Source organism: Misgurnus anguillicaudatus, chromosome 23, assembly GCF_027580225.2.
Source record: "Misgurnus anguillicaudatus chromosome 23, ASM2758022v2, whole genome shotgun sequence".
In the NCBI taxonomy this organism is placed as follows: Eukaryota; Metazoa; Chordata; class Actinopteri; order Cypriniformes; family Cobitidae; genus Misgurnus; species Misgurnus anguillicaudatus.
Window position 1 is genome coordinate 13773755 of NC_073359.2, and position 9077 is coordinate 13782831.

The following is a 9077-nucleotide window of genomic DNA, read 5'->3' on the forward strand; positions in this document are numbered from 1 at the left end:
GTGTAGTGCGAGTGCAGACGAGTGGGGGATTGCAGACAATCGCACACGGTGTATGGTTCGGTCCAGTTAAGTATAAGGGCACACTCATATTATACTAACCAAACCGGACATGAGAGCAGTGTTCCCCCCTTCCCACTTCCCTGCACACATACCCTGATACGGTATGTAGCGATCACAATAGCCAAACAAATCATACTTTGGAGAACAAAGGTACAACTTTAAAAATATAATGAATTACTTTTATGAGTGTTTATATATGTGTTTACTATGATATAGTTTATATAGAATATCGAGTCTGTTGGTTTGTAGGGCTGGGTATCGATTCAGATGTTCCAGATCGATTCAATTTTGATTCACAAGCTATCAACTCGATTCGATTTTGATCCTCGATTCAATTTTTGATTCCGGTTCTCGAGTCAGTTGATATGAAAAAAAGTTGATTCTGCTCTTTGAGAATCGATTCTGAATCGACCACGTTTAAAAAAAAACCCCGATTAATCTAAAAATTTATTTTTTTGCCCAGCCCTATTGGTTTGCTTCTATAAGACATATGTAGGCTAGTATAAAGGAAGAGTGCTGAACAAAGCAAATATTATGGTGAATGATAAGAGGCATCCGCTATCCTCATGCAGTCTAGTTCTTAAAAAAAAAAAAAAATTATTCTTAAATTTAATTTTAATTATTTAAGTGATGACAAGTGTATGAGTCAAATGAACTAAGCTTTGCGAGGCTGTTCGTTCGACCCATATATACGAAAACAGACTATACTCTGGGATTTAAATCTAAATGAACTATACATGATTGCTTGCTTTAGTGTTGCCCCCCTTACAGTTCTCATGACACCCCAAAAATATTTTTCTAGAATTATCTGTCAGCAACAACATACTTCTAAATTTAAGTTAACAAACTGATAACTAAATAACCTGTTAATTAAATACTACGCCAAACTGAAAGATAAACACAGTATACCCTAAATGTCTCAGCTTAACGTTGGAACTGCACAGCAAGTAAAACGAGTGCAAGTATTTCGACTTGTTACACTCTAAAAAAACAAACGGTGCTATATAGAACCAAAACTGTTGCTTTGGATCGTAATCATAGAAGAACCGTTTTTAGTGCCATATAGCACCGGTGAAGCACCAGTGAAGCACCTGTGTAGAACCATATAGGGGCCATATAGAACCACTATAGCACCAAATTTGGTTCTACATAGCACTATATGGTTCTACACAGGTGCTTCACTGGTGCTTCACCGGTGCTATATGGCACTAAAAACGGTTCTTCTATGATTACGAGCAAAGAACCACTTTTGGTGCTATATAGCACCGTTTGTTTTTAGAGTGTAGGTTAAACGCCCAGTTTAATGTTACTTTAATTTATTGGTTTAATTTTATTTTAAAATTATTAGCCTGTAGCGTGTTTTAATTTAGTAATATTTTAGTTTTAATTTGGTAATTATTTCAGTGATTATAAATATTATGACTGTCATTAGTTTAGATAAAGTTTTAATTAATCAGATATCCAGACTGAACCATGTTATGTGAATAATGCTCTTGACATGCTAATCACACAAATGAGTTTCCGGCACATGACACAAGTGATGAATGATGTTCAGATTCCCACTGGGTGAAACAAAGACAGGAGTCCTGCTTCACCTTGTCAGGCGACTTGTTTGGACTAGAGGCTTAACAGGAGGTGTCAAAGTGTGTCTCTTAAGTGTAAGAAGCTTTAATCTGGATCTGCAGGACCCTCACTCACACACATACTGTATAATCACATCTCTCATACCAGACACATACTGAGGTTAAAGCTGTCCTTTACTATTACTATTACATAATTGCACCTTATTTCAAGCTAATATTAGATTTAATGTTTGTACAGTCATTTGGGGAAGGTAATTACATGACAAAACATACCTTTTTTTAACTTAAATTTAATTTTGAGGCAGCTGAAGTATGAAGTGACGTGAACATTGTTGCAATATATCTGACCATACACTGCTGTGCTGGTCCAAAGACGTTTTTACAGTACACTGTACTGTTTAGGTCTGGACTCTGTAGTGGCCGATTCATAGGTTAAAATAACAGATAAACTATTTAGTTATTTATTTATTTTCTTGCTTGATGCAGGTCAATAATTTGGTATTTTTGAAACAGATTAACATAAACTACACTATGACCATTTTCCAACATGGTGTTAAGTAAGAAGCTACATACTGCTCATTTAAGTTTTTTTTTAGATATAATTAACTGTACTAGATACATTTTCATTTATTAATTTAACCCAACAATGGGTTTAAAAAAATCCAATTTTGATAAAACCCTTTAAGGGTGTAAATGTAAAAGAATATACATGTAATAGTTGTTTGTATTATTTAAATTTTCATTATCAATGACAAAATTTATTAATGTCAAATTGAATGTCAAAGTGCGTTAAAATTATTAGATAAATTTCCAAAAACAGAATTGCATAGATTACATTTCATGTTGTACATATAATGAATGCTTTAGATTGTGATAAAGAAGGTTTAAATTTGCATTGTTGTAGTGGGAAAGACTTGACCTATGAACTGTCAGCCTGTTCATGGATGGCCTTGAGCCAGGATGTGTGTACAAGCTTTAAAATATGAAGAGCCTTGACATCAGATCCATGTTGTGGACTGTCACTTAGCATAATGCTGTTTTTATAATGGGTGTGAAATCACATTATGATTTTTTAGGATGAACTAAAGTCCATACAATTTAACTAATAAAAAAAATCAGGGAAGATTTCCATGAAAAGGTGAAGCAGCAATTAGAGTCTAAAAATAGCTTCATTACCATGACCAGATCCTGGGAACTATTTATGTATTCACTGAGCGAATGAACAATTAAGGTGCACAGATTGGCAGATGAGAGGTGGGAGCCAGCATGGGGTTTGTTTCAACACCGCTGGCGTCTCTTCTGCTCTTATCCAGTTGTTGATATCCATTTGAGTGTTCCCCACAGAGATCCATTAATAAAACAGAGCAAAAACATCTCATCCTTCAGTGCAAAAGATAAAACAAATCACAGATGTTTAAGAAATAGAATATCATCACATGTTCCTCACAATGATCAATGGGAAATGTTTTTCATTTGTTTAACCTCCATAAAAGTGATTACTTGGTTGGCTAATGGTGGTAAAACAACAGCAAATATTTCTGGGCAGTTTTAATGTTTGTTGGCTACAGTAAACCAAACTTGGATGGCTTAAGCAAATTGGCGTGCATCAATGCTTTAACTGATTACACCTTTATTCAGATTAATTTTCTTATTAGGTTTGTTTTGAAGCATGTGTTGTATTTCATTTACTTGTCGGTTGATGAGATTCTTGACAAAACCAAGAAAGTCTTGGTTCTGCTCTGCTATCTATCAAGATGTGTACATTGAGATGACATTGAGAGGTCTTAAAGCTCACGTAACACACGCTGTTTCTGCATTTCTGATATCAATCTGGAGTACCTATAGAGTAGTATGACATCCTTTATATCTCTGAAGAGTCTTTAGTTTAATCAGATTTATAAAAGAAATATTAGCTTTAACGAATCTTTCCGATAACGTACGAAAAAATGAAGAAGGAGGAGTTATAACATGGGAGGAGCGAGTACGAGTCATGCAACACTATACAACACTTATAACGTATGATTCACTACATGTTCGTGTCATTTATATAATATACACGCACCTATTTCCAACATAAGACAGAAGTCTTACTTACCACGTGTAACTCGTCATGACCCGGTTCTGAAAATCCACCGCATCAAACACACACGCAAAACTCCGCTGCTAATCCGGATAATAAACTATATCCATTGTTTCCATGAGGCTGGATGTGTTCTCCTTACATCCAAAAACACACTTCTTGTTGTGCCATTGTTGACTTTTGAAATTAAACAAAGCTGAGTGGCGTGATAAGCTGTTAGCAAGCTCTAGCGTCTCCCGCTGACTGACGGCTGGGCGGGGTTTTCCGGGGGAAGTTTTCCGGCGGAAGCCCATATAAAGAAGTGATACGTATCGAAAACCCCTGAAACGTCAGTTAGAACCGTAATCGAAAAAAATTAGCCGAAACTTGTACGAACCCTGGCGAAGTGCATTCGGCACAGAAATACTCTGAAACACGCCCAACTGCATTTTTGACACTTTGCCTACGTTTAGCATGAGGAAACAACTCTATAACTGTGTTAATAAGTCAGAATGCTTGAAATACCATTAAACCCCCCCTTTAAATATGTTGGCCACATTAGTGCCTCTGTTTCAGTAATGCGCTTAAATGTTGAACAGCGTGCATAGTGAATAGACAACTCTTTCCCAAAGTTTGTGCCTTCTTGGTTGAGTCACATCTGCTGTGACTGAAAGGCCTTGAAAAGGGTTTTCTTTTTGGATTGTTCCCATATCCAAAGAAAGCACTGCCTCTTGTTGGCAGCTGAGTTCTCTGGGCAGACAGACATGCCCTAGATATTCCCCCCTTTCCCATTTGTAGTTTCTCAGGCTTTTCAATAAGGCAGACTTTGAAAAAAGAGATGAAATAATGCTTGCTACATTTTGGGAGGAAGCTTATGCCTGAGTGATTATTTTTCCAGTTGTTTCATGACGATTTATATCAACTGAAAGCCCTTTAAACATCAGCTTTATGCAGTTAGCAAAAAATTTCATAATCATTTTATCAACAGCTAATTCTCATTCTCAAACTGTATGAATATGGAAATAAATACATAATGGAATAGAACGTAAGTTGAAAGTTGACATCATTCAATTGGAGCATTACACAAACAATACCAAAGTGGATTGTGGTCCAATTATCATTACTATTTAAAGTAAAACCATTTGGCAACTGGTACTGCAATTGCCAATTCTCAATTTCTCCCTTCTACACTGCTTGTTAATTTGAAATTGCAATTCATTGAGAAGCCCAACTGGAAGAACCCCCTTCCAACGTCAGTTGGAATGTCCCAGCTCATATTCAGATATGTCTTATCTGTTCTTCTCAAGCCTCTCTCCTTTCAATGCAAATAATGGTCGTGGTTCTGCAGAATGGCAGTCCTGCCTGGGTACCATCACTCATTCAAGAGCTTTTGTGCCATGTCGTTTAAAGAAGCTGTCAAGTTCTTTCTGCACTTGGCAGGGAAGGCCAGATCTACAGTGCCACAAAACTGGCAAAAAGGAAACTTTTTTGTTTGCTTGCCATTGTAAAGGCTTGAGTGAAGGGGAATTTTAGCAACATGTAATTTACTCTCGAGGCTTTTACAGTACGTTGCTTTAGTGATGGTAATTCCCGCCTTTGTAGGTATGAAAGGATAACCATCAATCAGTTGTCAATTGGCCAATTGCCGAAGTGATGAAAAGGAAGGGCCTTAACAATTCCCCCTCTTTGGCTACCTAGAGGACTCGGAGACTGTGAGAAAACATGGCAGCTGGATGTGTTAAGTGAGTGGATCAGGATTACAGGTACAGACTTTCAACTCTAATCATCATTGCTGTCTTTCTCCTGCTAGTCTATTCAATTTACTTTAGAGACGAATTTTGCTGTGGTTTTTTTTGTAAGAAACTTTTTGAAGTTACTTGGGATTGGGGTTATCAAAGGGATTTAGTTCTTCAGTTAAAGGGTGTTTTAAAAAAAACTGCAGAACTTTTCCACATCTATTCAGGTGTTTCTTTTTGTATTTGTGGTGTATATTTGAATCCCTCCCTCCCCGGCAAGTCTGTGAGGAATTAAGAATCCTTATTGTGTTGTATGGCACGATGAGAAAACATCCTGCTCCTGGCTCCCCCCACACGCTTCTCATCCACTTCCACATTTATTGATTTTGGTTTGTGTCTAGCTTCGTCCGTGGCTGAACGAAAGGATTACAGGCCACGGAAAAGCTCGAGATATCATCAGCTTGTGATCCAGCCCGTGGTTTCCTAGCTACCGTATTGTCTATTCTGTTCCGCTATGTGAAAAATGTTGAATATCAACAATGGGTTTCAGTGCTATTGTTGAGTTTTGTATGAACTAATCTTGCTTCACTAAAAAAAGACCTACAGCTTGGACAAAAGTCTATAGCCACAGTGCATTCCTAGCTCCCCTTACACAGAGACAGACACAGTCAGAGAGAAGACACACTGGGTCTCGGCTCAGCTCTCGTCTGCAACCAGGTGCCTTGTAGACTTTGCAGAGAGGAATTCTGGATAACTAAGGGTCTAGGCCTGGCAGGGAAGGCAGGCAGTAGCTCAGAAAAGAAGGTAAGCTAACTCAGAAATTGATGTCAGTTGCTCTTCTTTTTATCTTATGTCATATGTTTGGCCTAGTTAAGAAACGTTGAACTCAGGTGTGACTTCAGCTAGCGTGTATTGATGTGTAACGTGTGTTTGCCGACCGGCGTATGTGGGGCGACGTGTGAAAAGTTGCTGAAAGGGAGCATGCTGGTTGTTTTGATTTGGAGGCAGATCGCATATAACTTTGCCACCTAAAGTACGGCAAGTCTAGGCAGCATTAGGGATTAGTGACCTCTGCTAATGGCTCTTACGAGCACCCTCTCTGTGAATTCGCAGTGGTGTGCGAGGTGTGAACACCTGTAAACACACAGATCCATGCTGGTACCTTTATACCTTCTTGATTTGCAGGTGTCTCGCATGCCCCGCGTCGCTAGACTAAAGCACATTACGTCCCCTGTCGAAAAGACATGTGTTAATTAAAAGGAATGCTGGGTATGTATTTTGATCCTGCTGTCTGGCTGTTTTCTACTTTTCAGTATGCTTAAAGGATTAAAGGATGCAACGCAAGAGAGAAAGGATTGATGGGGGTGGGCTGTTCACTGGTTTTAGGGAAGTATTAACAAGCATTACTCTAGAAATGTTGCGTTTTTGTATGCTGACCTTTTTGAAGTAACTTACTGTGGTTTTACTTTTTAATTTTCCAATTTTCTTGATTTGTGAATTGAATGTTTTTGATGCAGTAGTCTAGTGTATTTTGCCCATAGGGTCTTTCAAATTGAAATTCGTTTAGAGTGTGGATTGCATTTAATGTGCATGTAAGTGTTATATTTAAACATATATTTATCAGGCAGAAGCTTTAATCCAACTTGAATTTATGTTATTAGAAAGTGCATTCTCTAGGAACCAAACCACTGACATTGCTAACACTGCGCTCAACAAGTTGAGCTACAAGAACATTATTGGCAGCACTTTCAAATATGACTACGTGGACCACCCTCTGTCCAACCCCACTATGTTCCTGCTCTCTCTCTCTCTCTCTCTCTCTCTCTCTCTCTCTCTCTCTCTCTCTCTCCCGTCACTACCTTCCTATCTTTGCATCTGATCTCTGCTCTTCTGCCATGCGTTCACATCCAAAGCTTCCCCCATACCCATCATTGTCAGTCAATTATAGGGTGGAACTGAACTAGAAAATCTGGTACAATCTAGCAATTAGTACAAAGGGCTTCCACTGTAGTGTAAAGGCAGGGATGCCGGACCCCGGCGGCTGTAAAAAATGGCCCTGATTGCCCACGGACACTGGCGTTTAGTGCTGCTTGGGTACACCCTAAAGATGCTGCCTCCTGCCCCTGCGGCTCCAAGCGGCAGAGTAGTGCATGGCGGGGTTTCTTTTTTGAGATCTCTTTTTGTGTGTGTGTGTGTGTGTGTATGTGTTTGTCTCCACTGCTTCTTCATTATCCATTTCAGCCATTACATGTACTCTAAGTGAGTGAAGGTAACAAAAGAGCAAGTTGTCGGCCGTGCAAGGAAGCAACGTCTGTGAAAGGGAAGAGATGTTAATGTAGTACAGTGATGGTAAGCCCGGTGGACAGCAAATGCACTGTCTTTTATGTTTTCGCGAGCATTGTGGTCCATAAAGCATCATCACGCTCTGTTTGGATGCCTGGTTTTAAAGGTAGACATTAAGTCAGGCTAAGAGCACATGTGGCAAAGTGGAAAAAATTCAGCTCCAAGCAGCTGGTGAGGTAGAGACACCCCCTACGTGAAATTCAATATCTTAGTGTGTTTTATTTGGTGTGTTTTTAACAATCCTGGTATTTTGAAACTAAACCTAAAGAGATAGCTGAGAAAATGAGTTTCTCATTAGACATTAGACATCATATAAATTAGCCACATAGTTTGCAAACCCATGTTTTATTTTGCATGTTCTTTCATTTATTTTTACTCATATTTTACAACATAAATAAAGTAATATTAAGCTCCCCTCTTTACTTTTGTTTGTCATGTTGTTTCTCATAATCTCATTGAAGTTTGTGATCAGCTTAATTGTGTCATACAGTCACTTTGATCGCTGGAATTATGTTTACGTTGTAAGGCAACTTCAAAATGGTTGTTTTGACAAAGAGTTTATTAGAAAACTTCAGAAAGCATAAATTCCTTTAGAATTAATTAAACACTTTCTTAAATATCTTGTTTAATCTTATTACAAGGATGAGAAAAATATTACATTTTCATTTATGCTTTGCATATATTTAGAGGAATATTTTTACTTGGTGTCTTTCATGAAGATTTTTTTTTTTTCAAAAATTATTCCTTGAATTTTGAACCTCACATGGGTCCTTAAATAATAGAGAGTATCTTTATTACCATTGTTTTTGTCCTGTTGGCCATGGCGTAAAGGCAACAAGAGTAGGCAGGCCATAGTTGTTCAATAATGTGTGTCCATCTGTGTTTTGATGCTCTAGTATGCTGCTCTCCTGGCCAAAACTCTCAACTTGCATCGCTTCTGCTGAAATGGAAACATGTTGTGAATTTCACTCTTTCCTTGATGCTCCATTGATAGCTGTCAAAACATTTGGAGCTCTTCTTAAACATCTGCTTACTGTTAGTAAGTTGTGTTGTTAGGGTCTATAGCTGATAGCTGTTGAAATGAACATCATGATAATATTATAAATGTTTCATTACTAAATTAAATTAAACTGTCACACAAGGATTTTGTCACAGGGGCTACAACTCAAATTTGATATGCCCTCCTTCGAATAACAACCCCACAGTTGTTTGTGAAACTTATTATGACTTATAGTTATGTTTTAAAGGTATGCATTCTCTAGCTGTCATCATGAAAAGACGTTTGACTATGACAAC